Source organism: Trichosurus vulpecula, chromosome 6 (genome assembly GCF_011100635.1).
Source record: "Trichosurus vulpecula isolate mTriVul1 chromosome 6, mTriVul1.pri, whole genome shotgun sequence".
Classification (NCBI taxonomy): Eukaryota; Metazoa; Chordata; class Mammalia; order Diprotodontia; family Phalangeridae; genus Trichosurus; species Trichosurus vulpecula.
This window is the reverse complement of record NC_050578.1, coordinates 19,977,942-19,999,375: the sequence shown is the minus strand read 5'-3', so window position 1 is coordinate 19,999,375 and position 21,434 is coordinate 19,977,942.

The following is a 21,434-nucleotide window of genomic DNA, read 5'->3' as shown; positions in this document are numbered from 1 at the left end:
GGCAAAGAACTGCTGTTACCCAAAACAGATGAATATTTGGGACTGAGCTACTTCCTAACGTTTGTCTGTTCTCCTAGCAGCGGGTCCTCCTGCAGAGACTGTGACATGGACAGTTGGACCTTTTTCTGTGTTTTTTTTTCCCCCGGCATTTTAAAACCATTCAATGAAATATCTTTATTTAGGAGTTTATTCACATTGTTGACAATATTTTTTAAATTCTGAATAATAAAAATGAGGTCACATTGATTTACCTTTTCATGACTTATAAAGAATTTTACCTACACTATCTTCTTTGGGGTCTCAGAATAGTCCTGTGAGGTAAGGGCAAGTATTATAACTCCCGTTTTATAAGTGAGGAGACTGTGACTCAGAGAAGCAAGTCAGGTGTCTTGCCTACCACCGCGTAGCTTTTATGGTTGAGTTGAGTCATTTTCAGTCATGTCCAACTCTTCATGACCCCATTTTTGGAGTTTTCTTGGCAAATATACTGTAGCGGTTTGCCGTTTTCTTCTCCAGCTCATTTTGTAGATGAGGAAACTGAGGCAGAGTTAGGTGACTTGTCCGAGGTCACACAACTAGATAAGATTTGAACTCAGTTATTCCTGATTCCAGGTCTAATGCTCTATCCCCTGTGCTACATAGCTGCCTGCAGTCAAATAGCTAGTAAATGGCAAAACCGAGCCTATAACTAAGAATGTTTGTTCCCAATTCTAATGCTCTTTTCACTATATTTATTTATCATACCTGGTATTGATAACTAAAGAACAGTTTCTGTATACCACAATTAAATCCATTTTATTTTTTATAGCAACATTTATCCTCAGGGCCTATATTACAAGTAAGACTACATTTCAGGTATTATTTGTTCGACAAACATTTATTAAATATCTGCTGTGGGCAAGTCATGGTGCAAAATGCTAGGGATACAAACATATATATCAGATACTGCTCTTGAGTAGCCTTCAAATTAAGTAGAAAAAAACTATACAAATGCATAGGAATTAGGGGCATGCTGAGGAATGAATGTTTAACAACTGACCCTCCCAAAATATACAAAAACACACTTTTAAGTTTAGTCTGCATTATTAACACTGTTGTCAGTCTAGACAACCAACAAAACAATAAACTAAACCCTGATTTGCAGCTTCTGCTGATTTCCAAGATGTAAATGCTCAAGCTCTCATGAACCCATAATAGCTGGCTCCAGCAACACTTCTGCATATGAAAGGAAGGAGAGGGAAAGAAGTATGGAGGATCCTAGGCAAAGAGGTAGGGGATAGTTGAGAAAAGGGGAGGTTATTTTTTGCCCTCAAAGGAGACATGGGTACAAGTCTAGTCCAGGTATAGAATCATAGATGAGGCAAAAGGAGTCTCAGAAGCTGTCTAATCTAACTCCCTCATATTACATATGAGCACATTGTGATCCAGTGAGTTTAAATGTCTTGCCCAAGGTCACACTAGTAGAATTTGAACCCAGGTCCCCTGACTCCAGAGCCAGTGCTGCTCTTTCTACTTCATTACATGACCTCTTCTAGAAAAAAGAAATGAGAGGAGATTATAGAGTGCAGGAGAAAAATGGAGGGTGCAAGCAATTTCATTTAACTGGAAGGAGAGTACATATAGGAGAATGTTGTTCAGTCGTTTTTTCAGTTATGTCCTATTCTTTATGACCCCCGCTGTGGGAGTTTTCTTGTCAAAGATCTCGGGGTGCTTTGCCCTTTCCTTTTCCAGCTCACTTTATAGATTAAGAAACTGAGGCAAACAGGGTTAAGCAACTTGCCCAGGGACACACAGCTAGTAAGTCTCTAAGGTCATATTTGAACTTGGGTCTTCCTGATTCCATGCCCAGTGCTATCCACTGTACCACCCAGCTGACCACATACGGAAAGAGTGTAGAACAAAACCAGAGAGGTTGAATGAAGCCAGTTTAGGAAGACAGGACAGCGTCGATGCCCAAATCAGGGGTTTAAACTTTATTATGCAGACAATGGGGAGCTACTGGAGGTTCTTAAGAAAAGACATACAAGAAGTTATAAAATCATAATTGGATGGCGTGGCAGTGACTCCATTAGACTGTGAAGTATTCCCCTCCTGATGCAGCTGAGCCATTGATAGTCATACAGCCAAGGAGTGGTGAAAACTGTTGTACCAAGAAGCCAAGAAACCCCCTCCCAGGAATCTTCTCCTTGAAGCAAGTGGTGAAGTTAGATGGTCCACAACTGAATTAAGTGTATATGCCCACAAGTCAAATAAGAAGAGCTGGCTGGCCTCCAGCAGTATAGAAGATAGGTAAGAGCCAGAAACAATCTTACTATCTTCTGCAGCATATTAACAAGTTAAAATACACTGACTATAAGAAATAAAGATAAAGTGGTGAGCTTGTCAATTTTAGTATTCGATGGAGCTCTAGTGTTTGACCCAAAAATTCTATTAGAAATCTAGCCCCAAAATGTCCTAAAAAGAAAAAAAAAAGAGCACATATCTGTCCAAAAATATACAAAGCTGTTCTATTAGTGGTAGCAAAAAGTTGGAAACAATCTTTATTGTCCAATATTTAGAGAATGGCTAAATAAATTATAGTGTATTGATGTAATTATACATCATGTTGCTACAAACTGACAAATACAAAGCAACACAAGGAAATATGGAAAGACCTACATTCATTGAAACATTGATTCATTGAAACCATCAGAATCAGAAGTAGTATATATTTACAAGAAATGGAGAAAAGGAAAGAAGGAAGGAAGGAAGGAAGGAAGGAAGGAAGGAAGGAAGGAAGGAAGGAAGGAAGGAAGGAAAGAAGGAAGGAAAACAGAGTTCAAAGTGGTAGAACTTCTGGCTGGTCTCTAAGAAGACAACAGAACAAAATCATCCTGTTTGTTTTCTATTAGTAAACATCATTTTGGTTCTGCCTTGATACTAGGGGCTCTGGGTAGGATTTTGTACTTTGTTTTCTATGTTTATTTGATTGTCTGCTTCTAATGATGGTTGTTAAGTTTATAATAAAAATGTTTTTAAAATTATTTGATGGCTCCAATACTATACTGCTAGCAAGGAGGGCAGTATAGCTAAGCTGTAGGGGTAGGAGGGAAGGCAGCATTTGTAATTGATGGCTCTGAGAAGTACAGAAGTACACCAATCTCTCTCCCTTTCTGCAGGAAATACAGGGAGAGACAGACACAGACAGATTCAGAGACAGAGACAGACAGACATGTAGACAGAGAGAAAGACAGAAACAAACAGACAGAGGCAGAGAGACAAAGAGACAGAAAGACAGAGACAGACAGACACACACAGACAGACACAGAGAGAGATGCAAGGAGAAGCCGGGCATTTGTGAAACTGATTCCAGCTATGTTACCTGTGCTGTGCAGAATGTGACCTTGCAGATGAGAAAGCAGGACAGAAGTAGGGCTTTTTCGGAGCACAGCAGCATGTTGGTAAGGGTTGGTTGTCCTTAAGTACCTCTCCCCTTATGCCCATTGGTATATTTACAATTTGCTTGGATGTTCCCTTGGCAAAGCTCTCGACACTGGACCATTCTGCCTCACTACCCCAGGTCTGGAAGAATACAGACACCAAGGGACTTGTCTGGATGACGAATGTATTTCACAAGGTTGGCAAAGGTGGTGCCTTTGGCCATAGATTTTGAGCCATTCTGCTCTTTTAAAGAGCATCAGGTTTTACTGTCAGAGTACTCTGACAACATTGGGCAATAAAAGCCATACATACAAATGTCTGTATGAATTATGATATCAGTAATATCAGGTTATGTTGTAATCAGGCTCCTGATCAGACCAGCCATTGTGTGGTATTCCATTATATTGCAGCAGCCTTTAATCTTTCAGGCTGATCACACATTGGAAAACCCATCACTGGTGCCTCCTATGGCATTTCCTGCTTGAGACAAGTTTTGTATCATTTTCAAGAAACTCTTTCCTCTAGAATATAGTGTCTGCTTCTGCTCTCCTGGTTGCTCAATGGCCTTTCACCTAGGACTATAATTCTCTGCTCCACCCTAGTCTCTACTTTCTACATCATCCCTGGCTCTTGACTTGGATTCATAACTACCAGGTTTTATATCTAGAGCAAATTGAACTAACAAAGCCCATGGCAAATTTTATGAAATGAATCCTAGGGATGTTCTCTGTAGGGTGTGTGTGTGTGTGTGTGTGTGTGTGTGTGTGTGTGTGTGTGTGTTCTCTGTAGGGTATGTGTGTGTATGTGTGTGTGTGTGTGTGTGTGTGTGTGTGTGTTGAGGGGTGTGAGCTAAGGAATGGGGTGGGTTAAGGCCAAGGAGCAATTCATCTAGACTATATCAGCCACAGGGAAGAAGTATGTGTCATTTGCTAGTATCCTACTTGAATTTATTATTCTTACTAACTTTGTGCTAATCTCCTATGTCTCTAAACTGTTGAAGGACTGCAAGTACTGTTGTTAGCACCCTCTAAATTTGACCTTCTAAGGACAAAGTTCTGAGTACCCCACCCTAGTTATGCCTCTGCTTGGCCTTAACCTTCTCAAACTAACTTGTGATTAACAACTGAGTCCCGACTGTTTGCTCAGTTTAGACTTATTGCTCTGGCTTTCAGCAATGACTTTCTTCCAGCATTCTTCTTTGATCTGAATTGTCGACTTGACATGACCCTGAACTTTATTCTCAACTTCTGCCTTGGCTCTGTTGGTCCTGGCTTCCAGCCCTGCATTGTCCATCAACAATTGCCCATGGCTCAGCCTGACAGATCCAATGTGAGCTCAGCATGTGCAGAAAATGTAACAATTGAGGGCATATTTGTATCATGATTCCTCAAAGACCTAAATATAGATTACCTAGAGTTTGCAGTCAGACTGCACAATGGAGATAAGTTGTCCAAACCCCGATCCATCATACATTATAAGCCTCATAACTGACAAGGTGCAATCAATTTTGTTTGTATTCCCATTTGGCAATCACAAGCGACATCCTCTAACACTTTGAGCTTCTTCAAGAAAGTATTCATTACGTATATTTTTGCTGTTTCTACAAATGCTACCAGCCTGTCTCCTTTTTACTCTCTACTTCTGCTCTTAAAAGAAACAAAAAAGAACAATAAACTATTTTTCTTCTACCTTTTATTCTGATTTTCTCATTTAGATCACCCTAAAGGATAAGATACATCAAATTATTTGCTCTCATTGGAGTTTCCTTCTCCTCCACTTTGCTGAAACAGTAATAAGGAATACATAAGCCCTCTATACAAGGGTCAGTCAGACAGCAGAGAACAAAAGTCGATGAAAGTGATAGACTGAGAGGCAGAAAGGAACTCAGAGGATACATAGCCCAACCCCTTCACTGGATGCATGAGGAAATTGAGGCCCAAGGAAGTCAGTAATTTGCCCAAGGTAATTAAGGTAGCGGGTAACAGAGGCTACATTTGACCCCAAGTCATCTGATTCTAAGGTCTATATTCTTCCCACTTCATCTGAGATTCCCAGAGCCTCAAGAAGCAAGAAGGCTCCCATCCTAAAAGGGGCAGAATAGGAAGAACTAGGCAGTCAGACTGGGTCACTCCTCACTACCTTCTCACCCATATCCAATTTGTTTCCAAGGCCTCTTGATTTCACCTTGACAACATCTCTTGAGTGTCCCTTTCTCTGTTGTGACACTGACAGCACTCAGGTCCAGACCGTCATTACCTCATGCCTAGACAATTAAAATAGCCTTTTGGTGGGTCTGCCTACCACAAATATCTTACCTCTGCAATCTATCCTCCATTCATTTCCCAAAGTGATTTTCCTAAAACATAGCTCCAATCATGTCACCCCATCTCCACTCAATAAACTCTAGTGGCTCCCTATTGCTTCCAGGACCAAATACAAAATGCTCTTTTTTGGCATTCAAAGCCCTTCATAACCTAGCCCCCTCCTACCTGTCCAGTCTTCTTGTACTTTACTCTTTGATCCAGTGAAACTGGCCTCCTGGCTGTTCCAGGAACAAAACAATCCATCTCTCAGCTCCAGGCATTTTTTCTGGCTATTCCCTATTCCTGGAACACTCTCCTTCCAATGCTCCACCTACTGACTTCCCTAGTTTCCTTCAATTCCCAACTAAAATCCCATCTTTTACAGGAAGCCTTCCCCAACCTCTCTTAATTCCAGGGGTTTCCTCTGTAAATAATTTCCTATTTATCATGTATATAGCCTGTTCTTACATATGTACTTATATGTTGTGTCTCCCATTAGATAAAAAGCTCCTTGAGGGCAGGAATTGTCTCTTGCTTCTTTCTGCTTTAGCACAATGCCTGGCACACAGTAGGTGCTTAATAAATGTTTATTCATTGATTGACTACTTGGTTGATTGTCTAATTATGCCTTCTTAGTCTCCTCTAATGTATCATAATCAATATCCCACCATCTACGATTGGCCATACCCCAGGGTTCTGTCTTAGCATAGTTTCCTTATCCTCTCTCTTTCTCTATACTATCTTTTTGAATGAGCTCATTAGCCCCATGGGTTCAACTATCATCTCTACGCATATGATTCTCACACCTATATAACCAGTACTCTTCTCTCTCCTGAATACCAAATGTCTATTAGATTTTTTCACATGAATGTCCTACAGATATCAAATGAGAGCCTATCACTGGAGTAATACGAATGAGAGCTACTTGAGCTCTGGGAGTTTTTAAATAAGAAGAATTAATTAGTTTCTCTCCCCCATTTCAATTCAGTCAGTCAGTCAATAAGCATTCATTAAACACCTAATATGTGCCAGCATGTGCTAAGTGCCAGGATACAAAGAAAGATAAAAGACAGTCCCTGCTTTCAAGGAGCTCACAGACAACATGCAAACAATTTAATTACAAACAAGCTATAGACAGGATAAAATAGAAATAAGCAACAAAAGGAAAGGGATGAATATTGAGGGGGATCCAAAAAGGCTTCTATATTTGGTTGGAAAAGTCTCTCTAAATGAAAGATTATGTGAAAAATTAGCATACCCCTTGGAGAGAGAAAAATTAGAGAATCAACATATGAGACTTACATGTTCAAATAAGATGTTTTTTAAAAATATTCTTTACAGCCAGCTGAACATAGCAGACATGCTACAGTTCTTCAAGTCTGTATCCAGATTCAAGTGGTAGAGTAGTAGCTCCCAATATAGTTTACCAACTTTTCCTTTTTTGTACAGAAAAAGGCCTATCTATGTCATGTGTTAAGAATGATCTTTTTAACGGCATCCAGGCTGGTGATTGGTAAGGTATCATCTGCAACTTCCTCTTCCAGATCTATGCTTTAGAATTTTTTCAGTATTGTAATTTGTTGAGAAAATGAAAGCAGAAAGGGGTATGGAGACGGAATCTCACTCATTCCATGGCTAACTATGGGACTTTTCTCTTTGAAACTAGACCCAGATCTTCAAGGTCTGTGCTCGGCTTAGGAACAACTCTCCCCTATGTAGGTGGTCATGAGCACATTCATTGAATAAGGCACCAAAGTTTGTCCATGGCCTGAATTTCTGATCAAATCCAGAGTTCAAACCTGGTACATATGCTTAGACCTTTCATTATTGATGGAGAGAATGATTATTCAAAGCTGTATGCCTGTATGAGGGATCAAGTTGCGGGGAGCTTGGGAGAAGAGAACACTTCTCCTTGCTTCCAACTTTGAGAGAGCACATGCTTGGTTTTAGACCTCTTCAAAGAAAACTACGGAAAGAGAACAGACTTTGAAGGCAGATGTGTAGAAGAAAGCCAGCCCCAAATATGTCCCAGATTTCATACTTGCCTCCCTAAAGACTTGAAGGATTTTCCCAGTGGATAAAGTCAGTGATTCTCAGTCAAGCTGAAATATCTCACTCCCAAAGGGAAAGCTCATTCACTCTGTGTATTGTTTGTTATTGTCTAATCCATCAAACTTCTCTGATTTCTGTTTGCTTTCTGCTTGAATAAAAGGGTTTATTTGCTATTCACTAGTTGTGATGGTTTGTATGCATCTAATATTGGTGGTAAATGGAGTCAGGCTTTCAGATATATGCTTCATCTGTTCCTTTTTAAGGGACAGTGATCAGGAAAGTGTCTTGAACCTAATAATGAAATCATTTCCCCTAGACTAACAGTATAGGAGGGCAGATGCAATTTTAGACTGGTACCACCTCTTTGAGGAGAGCAGAGGGACCAGTCTAGTGGCTCCAATTTCCTGCTCCCTTCCAGGCAGAATTCAAGTTCTCCCTTGGAAAGTAATGGGCCAGATTCCAGAGTTATTCATGCCTCTCTGTAAGCTTCATTTAGACAACCAATTGTGAACATTCATAATCTATATGGGACACACACACTCACACACACACACACACACACACACACACACACACCTTTCACACTGATTTAACTCATAAGTTTCCTGAGCTAGCCTCCATATTCTAAAGCATGCTATTTGGGCACGGTGGCCAGATCAGCTTTCACTTAGGGCTTTTTATTCAGTTATTCATATTGGAGTATCTTGCATCTGTGAAACGGGCCAGCTAGTAATTGTCTAACTCTAAAGGAGATCCTCAAAGAAGACATCAAACTCAACATGTCTAAAGAGAACTTCTTATACCTTTTCTTTACTTTCAATATTTCCTTGGGTTTGTTTTTGTCTATGTTTTCTTTCATAGAATGACTTTCACAGAATGTGTTTTGCATGACTACACATGTATAACCTATATCAAATTGCTTGCCTTCTCAATGGGGAGGGGAGAGAAAGGAGGCAGAGAATTTGGAATTCAAAACTAAAAAAAATAATGTTAAAATTGTTTTTACATGTAATTGAGAAAAACTAAAATGTTAAATAAGAAAAATAAGGAAAACTCCTCCACCAAAAAAGAATAACAACCCCCTCTCTATCTAAAAGGCGGTGCAGCAGATAGAGCACTGGGCTTGGAATCAGGAAGACTTAAATGTGGCCTCAGACCCTTACTAGTTGTGTGACCCTGGGCAAGTCACTTAACCCTGTTTGCCTCAGGTCTTCATCTGTAAAGTGAGCTGGAGAAGGAAAGGGCAAACCGCTCCAGTATCTTTGCCAAGAAAACCCCAAACGGGGTCACAAAGAGTCAGACATGACTGAAATGAATGAATAACAATTCCATCTAACTTTTCTATTTCTGTCAAAGGATCCACCATCTTTCCCACCACCCTAACAAACTTGTTATCATTCTACAGTCTCCACTCTCAGTTGCTCCCCACATCTAATCAGTTGCCACATCTTATCTACTCTACCTTTACAAAGTCTCTCACCTTTTTCTAGTCAGACAGATACCCAACTACTTCAGACTCTCATAACCTCACACTCAGACTACTGCCATAACTTTCTTTCTGGTTTCCCTGAAACAAGTCTCTCCTCTCTCTAAGCTATCCTCCATACAGATGCCAAATTAATATTCCTACAACATAAGACACCTCATTCCCCCGCTCAAGAAATTTCAGAGACTCTCTTGCCTCTAGGAGAAAATAGAATATTGCTGTTTAAGATTTAAAGCTCTTCACAATACGATTCCAACCCACCTTTCTTTCTAGACTTATTTCTTATTACTCCCTGCTGCACACTCTATATTCCAGACAAACTGGCTTATTCCTTGTTCTCCACATTCCATATCCTGTCTCCAAGCCTGCTCCTCATGCCTAGAATGTTCTCATTCCTCAGTTGCATGTCTTAAAATCCCTAGCTCCCTTCAAGGATCAATTAAAATGCCACCATAATGATGCCATTTCTAAAAATCCCAATTGTTGATGGGTTCTCCAACCTCTAAAATTATTTTGTATTTACTATTTACATATGTTGCATATGGTTATCTGTACATATGCCATCCCCCAACAAGCAGACAACAAGCAATGCCTTGATGGCAGGGTATATTCTAGTTTTGTCTTACCACTTTTTAGAAAACTAATAAATGTTTCTTCAATTGAACTGAACTGAATTGAATTGATGACATCTTGACCTCTCTCTAGTGTCTGCTAATCAACTTTCTCTTTTTATAACTATCTCCTCTTTTGACTTCCCCAGTGTTCACAGAACTGATTGTTCTACCTCCTCTCTTACAACTCCTTCTTTGTCTCTCCATCTGGCTGCTTTTCTTCCTCCCTCACATAATAGCAATAATAAGAACATAATAAGAACAACAAGAAGATGAAGAAGAAAAGAGAAAGATGTAGATGAAGAAAATTAGTAGTAGTAGTTAAAAATTTCTAAGGCACTTTGGAGTTTACAAAATATTTTATGTACATTCTTCCATTTGATTCTCACAGTAATCCAGTCCCTCAGCTTTTTCTACTAGCCCTTCTCAAAGATCTTCAGTACTCTCGTGACTTCAATTATCACTTCTCTCCAGATCAAATCTATCCAGATGACTCCCATAGCATATCTATATCTCCCTCCTTGGCTTCTATTGTGATCTCTAGCACTGTATTTCTGACTAAATCTACAAACATACACAACCAGTACCTCGAAATCAACATGTCAAATGGGAACTCATCAGACTGCCCCAAACCAGTGTACCTTCCTTACCTTCCTATAGCTTTGACAAAAGTGCACTCATTTTCCTAGTTACCCAGACTGAAAACTTCAGAAATATTTTTAACTTTTTCTTCTTCCTTGCCCAGAATACTTCTACCACTATTACCACTACCAACGCTGCTACTACTACTGATACAGCTTGTCTTCATCCTCATCCTCATCGTCCTCTTCCTCCTCAGCAGCAGCAGCATCATATTTCTATAGTACTTTAAGATTTGAAACCGTCTTTATGTACATTATCTCGTCTTCTCTTCAAAATGACCCTGTGAGATCATGCTATGAAATTACTGCTCTGGTTACCTCGATTTGACACACGAAGGCACTGAAACTCAGAGAAATGAATTGACTTACCAGGTTCACACAATTAATAAACGTCTGAGGTAGAATTCCAACCCTGGTCTTCCCAGCTCCAAATCTAACACTGTTAATGCCAATCATTTACCAAGTCTCTACCAGTCTAGGTCACCTTAATCTAAAATAAGTAACTGCAGTTCATTAATTTGGAAGTTATTATGTATAGCTGAAATATCATACCTGTACAGAGTCACATCAACTAATTTTCTTCTGTTTTATAAATACTGATGGTATGACTGCATGAGAGCTACTTAGGCTTCATCTGTAATATGTAAGCTCAGACCCTTTTGTGCTCTGTGAACTATATCTATAAGAAAGCCCTAGTTAATGTAATATTCCTGCCTAACAAACTCACTTTCTCTCTGCCTTGGCTTCTGCGTACCTTTAGAACTTGCTGGATAACTTATAGAACTCACATGTATGCCCCATTTGGCTTAATGTCTGACATCTTTTCCCAGAGCACTTTACAGGTCCTATGGTCTAAAAGACCATGGCTGTGAATCAAAGGATATGTGAGAGTGCCTTTAACATTTTCTGATTTGCTGGGGTTCTTTCCATTCAGGGCATTCCAACCAGAAACTACATCCATTAATTACAATTAGCAGAGCAGTGCCTAGTAATAAAATGAAAATTCTTAAACTCACCATAATAATTTACTGGTCGCCTATCAAAAAAAAAGTCCCAAAAGGACTTTAACATAAGACATATGAAGGAAAAGTCCTTTATCTAATGTCATTGATAGCCAGAATGTTCTAACAGACTTCAAATTGGCCCGTCTTCAATTGTACCGCTTTTCATTATTCTATTGTTTTATGTAGTGACAGCATGAAGCCTTAGTAGCAAACTACAGTAAATTCAAGAGCTTTGTTCTCTGGGTCCTTGACGGCTGAAGACCTAGCTGATGATTTCAAATCTTCAGATGTTTCTGATACTGTGTCTTCGTTGTACCATTCTTCTATTTCCCTTTGTTCCTAAAAACCTCTAGTGATCTCTTCATGATATTTTTTTTCCTTTTTTCTTTCTTTTTTTGCTGACCGATCATAATTTGCCAACTATTTTGATAGAAACAAGCGGGATATGTATTGTAGAAAATAATTCTTGGCGAGATATTTTCTATTTAATACTCATATGGATTAGTTTCAATGTAAGAATCATAGCTCCATTATGCTATATACTACTACAAACGTGATAAATCTGATTTTTTCAGAAGAATTTCCATTACGATTTTAAGTAATAATAGTCAGTGAGACTCAAACCTTCTGACACCAAACCCAGTGCTTTTTCCACTAAACCACACTTGCCTATTAGGAAGAAGAGTGAATTGGAAGATTTCTGATGCAGAGAAGTAGAAGGGTTGTCAGGTAAAGATTTTGTGGTCAGAGAGTAGTGTCAAGTTAAACACTTCAGAAATAATGTGGAACCTTCAAACGATAAGGTACAGGGTGTGGTCCTCATAACTCATGGCTAGTGTGAATTATCAATGGAAATTTTCTAAGTCATGAAGGTTGAGAAGGCCATGAATCTGAAGATCAGTGATATAGATGTTAAAATAATAGAAGATAATGATTGACTACAAAGCAGGAAAGAGTAATTTAAGTCATAATGCTGAACTCATAGAAAAAGATGAAAATCATCATACGTATGGTTGGTGGAAGATGACAGCAAGAGTTTTCTAAAGAGGATGGAGTAAGTTCTGATGGAATGCAACCCAGACTAAGGGTCTGGAGGGTGAGACCTTATTGAAGGTTCACTGTGCATAGAATCCAGAGAAGTAATTAGCTCTGGGTTTCAAGGCAGCTGTTGATAGTGTGGTTTTAACTAGCAGTCAAAATTAGAGCTGCAAGAATATATCTTCACCAAGACTAAGAGACAGCTCTCTGGCTTAGTAGTGATATTAGTTGAAACTGTAGATATCAGTCCCATGTGTCTTGATGATGCAACAAATATGATTAATCACTTGCTACATTCAAGATACTATCCTAGGTACCACATTAAGCTATTTCAACAATTGAATTTGGTGAGTAAGCAGAGAATAACATTTGTCATTTGCCTATCTATATTTGCAACCTTCCTAGTGCAAACATTTCCTGAGCAGTTGCTGTTACAAATTGGGGGAGAAATTTTCCTCATGAGGAAATCCATATACAAATGAAAACTGAAACGGACTCCCCCCCCCAAAAAATTCAGAACCTACATGTGATCTGTCAGTACAACCAGAGTTTCAATACTGTACTTTACTTCCCACTCAACCAAATACCTGAGCATGCAGTGTCCTGATGACAAATTATAGAGGAACTAGAGTGTGGTTAAAGAGAGTTTAATTACTCCAAAGACTCAGATCAAAGAAACTTGCCCATCTTAGGTTGTTGTGGTCCAAAATGACTTTAGGGAAGATTTCTGTGTGAGAATGTCCTTGAGCCAATTCCTCAAAAAAACTGATTGCAGTAGGAAGGGGGGAAGGGAAAAAGAAGACACATTTATTAAGAGCCTACTATGTGATATTGTAAGATCAACTATGAAAGACTTAGCTACTCTGATCAAGACAATGATTCAAGACAATCCCAAAGGATCCATGGTGAAAAACGTTATCCACCTCTAGAGAGAGAACTGATGAACTCTGAGTGCAGATTGAAGCATACTTTTTTAACTTTCCTCATTTTTCTTTTCTGAGGGGTTGTGTTTTCTTTTAGATCATAGATAATTTGGAAATACATTTTGCATGACTTGACACGTATAATCAATATCATATTGCTTGTCTTCTCAATGGTGATGGAAGGGGTGAAGGGAAGGGGAGAGGAAGCATTTGAAACTCAATTTTTTTCAAAATTGAATACTACTTTTTTACAGGTAATTGGGAAATATTTAACAGAAAATGTGTTAAGTGCTTTGCAAAACCTCATTTAATCCTCACAACAAACCTGCAAGGGAGGTGTCGTTATTATCCCTAGTTTATACCTGAGGAAACTGAGGCAAACAGAGGTTAAGTGACTTGCCCAGGATCACTAAGCTAGGAAGTATCTAAAGCAGAATCTGAACTACGGTCTTCCTGACTCCAGGCCCAGCACACTATCCACTGTGCCACCTAGCTCCCAATTAACTTTATGTAAAACCAAGATTGTCAGAAACTGGAAACAAAGAGGAGCCCATCAGTTAGGGAGTGGCTGAACAAGTCATGGTATGTGAATGTAATGGAATAGAATGGTGCCATAAAAAATGGCAGTGCTGAATCTGGATAAAGAGAGGTAGGTGTGTAGGAACTACTATGAGATTAAAGGAGAACTATTCATAAGGGGAACAATCTGTGATGGTCACAATGATACTAAAGAAAACAACTTTGAAAGACTATAGAACTCTGAGCAGTGCCCAGTTATAACTCTAGACAACTGATGATGAAGGATATTTCCTTCTTTCTGTCAAAGAAGTGATGTACTACAGATATAGAATGAGACATACATACATCTTCTGCCATGGTCATTTGTTTTGCTTCACTATTACTTTTTTTTACAAGAAAAGGCTTGTATCAGTGGGGATAGTAGGGTAGGTGAACTAGTAATAGCAGTAGAGAACATAAATAAAAAATTTTAAAATGCATAGAACAAAACAAAAAGAAACTCAGAAAGGGATACAAATAGGTTGATTCTGTTATTTCAGTATTAAATTTAATATATACTTTCCAAAAAAAACTATACTTATTACAGTTTCAGATACAATATTCTTTTCACTAGTCTGCATACTGAAATATTCCTGTTTTATGCTTAAGTTTATGATTTAAAATATTTTAAAAATCAACGAAATTTTCTAAAATAAAACTATAGCTGTAGCTAGAGTAGAATTAGTAAACTTTGGCCCAGAGTGTTCAAATTTAGAGTGGAACATCTTTTTGGCCTGTAGAGAGTTAGACAAGGTTATCAACCTGGTTAACTAGGAAGATGGTGGTACCATAATAAGTAATACTTATTACCAGTAATAAGGAAGTTAGGAAGAAGAGAGGGATTGTTCAGTTTTGAACATGTTGAAAATAAGACGTTTATAGGACATCCAGTTCAAGACATTTGATAGACAATTGGAAATTAAAGACTGAATATAAGCAGAGAGACTAGGTCTTCCTCTGTTCTATCATATTATATCTATTATAATATAATATTATGTACTTTATGATATTTATTGCATGGTAGTATACAAAAGAAGCTGTCAATAAATTTTATTCTTAAAAAATAAAAAAAGACATTCTCAAGAGGTTGGTTTGTTATTTAATGTAGACTCCCTAATAGAGAAGTGAAAGCTTCAAGGCATGATAGACATCTCCTAATAGATAAAACGTTGTTGAGAAGTGAGATAATCACTCGGTCACCATAGTTACTGAAGTGAAGTACGAGCACTAATTTCATTTCCAGAGAATACAGTGAAACAGGATTGATGGTTCCAACTTGAACCTTGGTGAGCCTTTATTTCTTGCCAAGGAGTAATTATGCTAGTTTCCACAAATGTGATCTCTGCTCCAGAGAAGCCTGGGTCCTAAGTGTTGGCAGGAGAGCAGTAAATCAAGGGTAAAGCAGAAGGGCAAAATTGTATGTGGAAACTGATATTGCACCTTGGAGTAGCTGCCAAGTACTTTGACTAGTCTGGTACTTTCATAAGCTGGAAAAAAGTTCAAATTCAGTATTTATTTTGCTGTTATGCTATAATTAAAAATACCTGGCAATCTACTTATCAGAGCTTTATAGAGACTGTAAAAGATGGCATAATAAATATAACAGTTTTTCATAGCAGCTGTAATTTAAAAAAAAATATTATACAGCAACCAGCACGAAGGTATTGCTCCTTCCCTTCTTAAAATCTGGCCACTTTTAAGGAGTGGACTAGAGCAGCTATGTAACATTACCTACTCTACTCAGTTGGGGAGAGTCGGGGGGAAATACAGGTTACCTCAAAAGTCTTAATAAGGTCTTAAGTTATTAAGGCTAAGAATTGTCTTTAGTAAAGAGTTTCTTCCCAGGTAGCTCCGTAGGTCTAATCCTAAAAATAATAACATATTATCATAAGATTCACTGGGCCTAGCTGTCGTGGCCAAATTCCCACTGGGTTAATTATATTTTGTCTCCTTCAAATTCTTGTAGATATTATATAAGATGTCCCAAAAGTTTTTAGTGTAGGTTTAAGCTATTAAGGCACTAGTTATATTTTGCCTCCTTATGTGTCTTGATTATATGTAATTCTTATAACAGAGGGCTTATATCAGTGAGTATAGAGAGTGGTGAACTGGTAGCTAGCAACAGAGATATAGAAAAAGAACTCAAATCAAACATTTTAAAATATACAGAAGAAAACAAAATAAATTCAGAAAGGGACACAATTAGATGGGAGAATTCTATTGTTTCAGTATTAAATTTAATATATACTTTTAAAAACCAAGCTATAATATCATCAGATATTAATAATTTCAAATACTTCTTTGTATACTGAAATGTTCATGTTTTATGCTTAAGTTCATTATTAAGAATATTGTAAAATAACATCAAATTTTCAAAAATAAAACCTATAACTAAGGTAGGGTGACTCGACTTTAGAGGGGTAGGTTTAAGTCTTCATAGCTTCAAAGATGCACTAAGACTTTTGGGACACCCTGCACAGTATCCAGAAGGATTTTAAAGAGGCAAAATATACTTAACCAAGTTGGAATTCAATTAGGATTGTACAGACAGCTAGCCTCAGTACGTCTTTTGACAGTAACTCTTTCATAGCTGCCCATATTAATTTTTAAGCCTAGAGTTATGATATCAATGATTTAGGGAGCTATAACTCTACTGCAGTTGATCAGACTCAATTTTAAAATCTCTCTCTTAGATTGTTGCCAGGACACAGAGAGATGACAGGACTTGCCCAGAGTCACACTGTTTATATGTGTCAGATGCAGGACTGAAATCTGGGTCTTGCATACTCCATGGTCAGCTTTCTATTCACTACACCAGTGGTGTCAGACACAAATACTATGAGGTGCCATTAATGCATACAGAAGGATCCCTGCAGGTACCTTTGACTTAGAAAACTATATATTAATGTTATCTATGTGTTGTTGTGTTTTTTAATTATTTTGTTAAATACTTCCCAATTATATTTTAGTAGTGGGTGTACTCAGGGGCATTGTTGGTTGTGTGGTTGACACCCTTGCATCACATTATGCTGCTTCTCACGTTGACCATAATCAGAAATAATTTCTGTTAAATCTAAAAGAAAAAAGGTAGCCAGTAGCAAAAGATTCACCCGAAGGATGGTTTAAGTACACTAAAGCCAGAACTTTCATACAGAACAATGAGCTCTCTTCATTTATTTGTTCCTGAAAGAAGATTTTTCTATGTAGTCCTAGGGGTATAGCACCCCATGAGGTTCTCCCTCTTAATTGTTCATAATTGGAGAATATCCGAAGCTGATAATAATCCAGTACATGAATGGGACCCTTTAAAGCTTAAGTGCTTCACATGCTCATTTGACCTGTGAGATAGGAACTTCAGATAGTATTATCCTTATTTTGCATATAGGGAAACTAAGGCTCAAATAGGTGGTGATTTGCTTGCCAACACATAGCTAATATGCTTGAAAGCAGGATTTAAACCCAGTACTTTGCAATTCCCAGTGTATCACCCTAGCCACCATGCTGCATCTCAAAAAATAAGAACTGCTAACTACTATATTACTTCAGAAATAGAGTTCACTAGCTCTATCTTGTGTGGCAGGACCATTGATCCTCCCTCTCCCCTACAATATAAGTTAGAAAAAAGCAAAAACAAAGTAAATCAATAAGCATTTATTAAGCAGCTACCATGAAAGCACTGAGGGTATTTTTAAAAATAAAAAAAAAACACAGTCCTTGTTCTCAAGGATCTCACAGTCTAAGTTAGGACTTTATTAGCCCCAGGATAGGACAAAGCTCAAACTATGATTCCCTTGAAACAGTTTCCTGGTGGTCTCTGGCTGTGTTGAGTAGGTTTCCTGGTCATCTAGAGGTTCCCCCTGTGTCAGGTTGGGGCCCCTCCAATTTAGTGGATGTCTGAAGACCACTTGAGTCACAACACTCTGCACTGATGAATGGATACTCTTCCATGCAGAGATCAAAGAGGACTGTGTCTATAGAAGTGAAATGTGGCTGTATCCTTGGCTATATTAGAACTAAGTAAACTTCACTTGGTTAACTGTTCAATGACTTATAATCACCTCATTTCATCCCGACATCAGAGCTGAATTAATAGGGTAATGGTGTCAAGCCTGCCCCTAACATGGCCCAATCTTCAGCTTTGCTCTTTTAAATGTCTGTGTGAGTGGGATGAAGAGGTGATATGACCCTAGGCGATGTTGTCTTGTTCATTCATAACTTTACAGAAGTTATTCATTCCTTAGAAGAGAGATAAGTTGTAGCTACTTCTGGCCTTCTTACTCTGGGGTACCCTTTATGGTCACCATAACAACACAGCCCCTTGACTACAGGCATCCTTTCCCTGGCCTTAGGGTTGGCTAATCAGCATATCAAGAATCAAGCCCCCATGCCTATGATCATCAGCCAACACCATGTCCACTTCTGCCTTTGTAGAACTGACTTGGTTTCAGGCCTTGCCCATGCCTTACCCCTAAGGATCTACGAAAGAAGAGATCACACCACATTTTAGACACTATATAAATCTTCCCATAAGGTCAAATCTCTGACTCCACCTGAGTCACCTTCCACCTGATGATGACCCTTCCTGATGGCATCCCTTTCCCTGCCCAAACATTCTGGTCATAAGGATGTGCTGAATAAATCTTAATTTACTCAATTCCCACCTCCACAGTTCTTGCAGGTTCCTGAACACCTGGAATACCCAAACTCTGTTACTGTGTCAGGTGATTCACCTTCCTCCTACCCTCATAAGCAGAGCCAGTGGGGGAGCAAGATGAATCTGATTCAACAGTATTTATTTTTACGTTGAATAAATTCGATACTTCCATTTTTAAAAAATGTGAAACATGTGATCTTTTCAAAGTATATTTATTATACATCAATAGTTGGAGGTTTTTAAAAAATGATAGAGTGAACTCCAAGCCTTTAGGGTCAAGAGTCAGGAAAACCAGACTCAAATCTCAGCTTAGAAATCTCCTAGCTACAGGTCCATAGAGAAAATGCTTAAAAATTTTAGTTTCCTTAAAAAATAGAAATAAATCACTGTGAAGAAAGTTCTTGGAACAGTTTTAAGTGACTACCAGTGTGTGTGTGTGTGTGTGTGTGTGTGTGTGTGTGTGTGTGTGTGAATGTGATTAAAGATCTTCCCAGCCCATTAAACTCATTAATAGGTCTCAGGAGGGCTAGTAAGCCCTCTCTCAGAATTGCAGGAGGAGAAGAAGCAGGCAAGCAGACAGCTAGGATTTGTGACTTAGTGTTTATGGGAAGGCACCAGCAGAGGGGAAGGTTATGGGACGGCATGGTTCCCTGCCATGATACTGTGTTTTAAGTTCTTTGTTGTTATGATGAAGGGGGGCTTACTGATTTTGGAATATTATTGCTGCCATGTTGAATTGGAGTTATTGGTTTTAGGATTTGATCCTCTGGTATCCGAATAAATGTTTTACTTCTTCTGTCTTCTATATGGAGAGTCTCATATTCTGCGATACAGAACCATACAGGCATATTCATGGTCATCATCAATGCTGCGACACTTGCCTTACTGATATAGTGTGTGTGTGTGTGTGTGTGTGTGTGTGTGTGTGTGTGTGGATGTGTATATAGATACAGAAGTAAAGATGAGCCAGTTGGGAGGAGTACACAGAGAGCAAGCGGAACTTGGAGCACTAAGGACTAAATTCAAGTCCTGCCTCTGACATATGCAGAGGATATGAACTTGATCAAGTCACTTAAATCAACTTTTTAGACTCTAAAGAACATGAGGGGAAACAATATTTTAAAAACTGGTCTAAAAAGAAGACTCGGCACCAGATTATGAAGGGCTTTGTGAGGAGGAGTTTGTGTTTTATCATACTGTCAAGGTGGAAACAAGGATGTTTCTTGAGGACAGGAGAGAGATGGTCAGAATTAAGCTGTAAAAACATGGATTTTGCAGACGTGTAGAAAATAGATTGGCAAGTGAAAAGACTGTAGGCAGGGAGACAAATCAGGAGGCTATTGTAATATTCCATGAATGTGGTAAGTGATGGGAGCCCAGACTGACAGATGGAGGGGATAGGGAAAATGTGAGAGGAAAGAAGAGGATGAATATGAAAGATTGAGAGCCACTGCTGAGGTAGAATCAACAAGACTCGGCAAGTGATTAGATATTGTGGGTGAAGGATCAAGTATAAATTCAAGGTTGTGATCCTAGGTGACTGAAAGGATGGTGGTGCCCTCAAGAGAAACAGAAAGTTTATTATAAGGGATGGAATTTGGAAGGGAGACAATGAGTTTCATTTTGGACATCTTAAGTTCAAGATGCCTTTGGGATTTCCAAGTAAAGATATCCAATAAAGGTTGGGGGTGTAGGATTGGAGCTCAGGAGGGGAGAGGATAATTGCAAAAATTTGGAAGTCATCTTTACTGAGATGACTCAGTGGAAAGTGTCGAGATAACCAGAATGGAGCACAGGACAGAGTGGAGACCTAGTATGCCCAAACTAGGTCATGGGACATAGATGATGATCCAGGAAGGATGAAGGCTAGGGGAGAACAGTATCTCAGAAGTCAAGAGAAAAGACAATATTTATTCAGAAAAAAAGGCTGATCAGCAAAAGTTGTAAAAAGGATAAGTAGAATGAGAGCAAAGAAAAGGATATTCAGTTTAGCAATTAAGATACCTTCAGTAATCTCACAATGGCTGGCATGCACAAAGCATTTTGAGCATTTAGCATTTGAAAAAACTGCTTTGGTACCAAAATTTGATTACAAATAAAAATTAAGATGAAATTTATATCTGTGATTAAAATAATGTTTTATAAGTGAATGGCATAGTCCTTTGTAAAATATAGAAAAAAGATGTAAGCACATCACCAACAAAGTAATATTTTTTTTCCTAGCTGATAAAACCTAAAAAACTTTTTTTGCTTAAGGCATGGCTGTTGTGCTATACCTTAGGGTAATTTAAAAAAAAAAAAACAAGGTGGGGAGAAAAAGTAAGTTGATATACAGTTCAGTTGCTATCTTCCAACATCTGAAAGCCGCAGAGAAACAAAGACAACATTGTCGATGTTTTATGATTTTTTAACTCAGTTGGGAAGCTTCTCTGGTAAGTTTCAACTGCAGGGATGCATTTGATGAAAATCTTAAAAGCAATTGACTGGTATAAACTGTTGACTTTTATCCATGCCTATCACCAGTCATTTCTTCTTTGAAGGATCTTTACCTGGGAAGCTTTCAACTTCCATCGTTATGCTAAGCCTCCTGTAACCAGAGATTAAAAAAAAAAAATTAACTTTTCAAGGACATGGTGGTCTATAAAGGGAAAAGTTACTGAGAAGCTGCAGTTTCAAGAATCTGCCAGGACCCCCTGAACTTAAATTATTGTGGTCAATTTTTTCTCTCCCTTCTGCATCGCAGG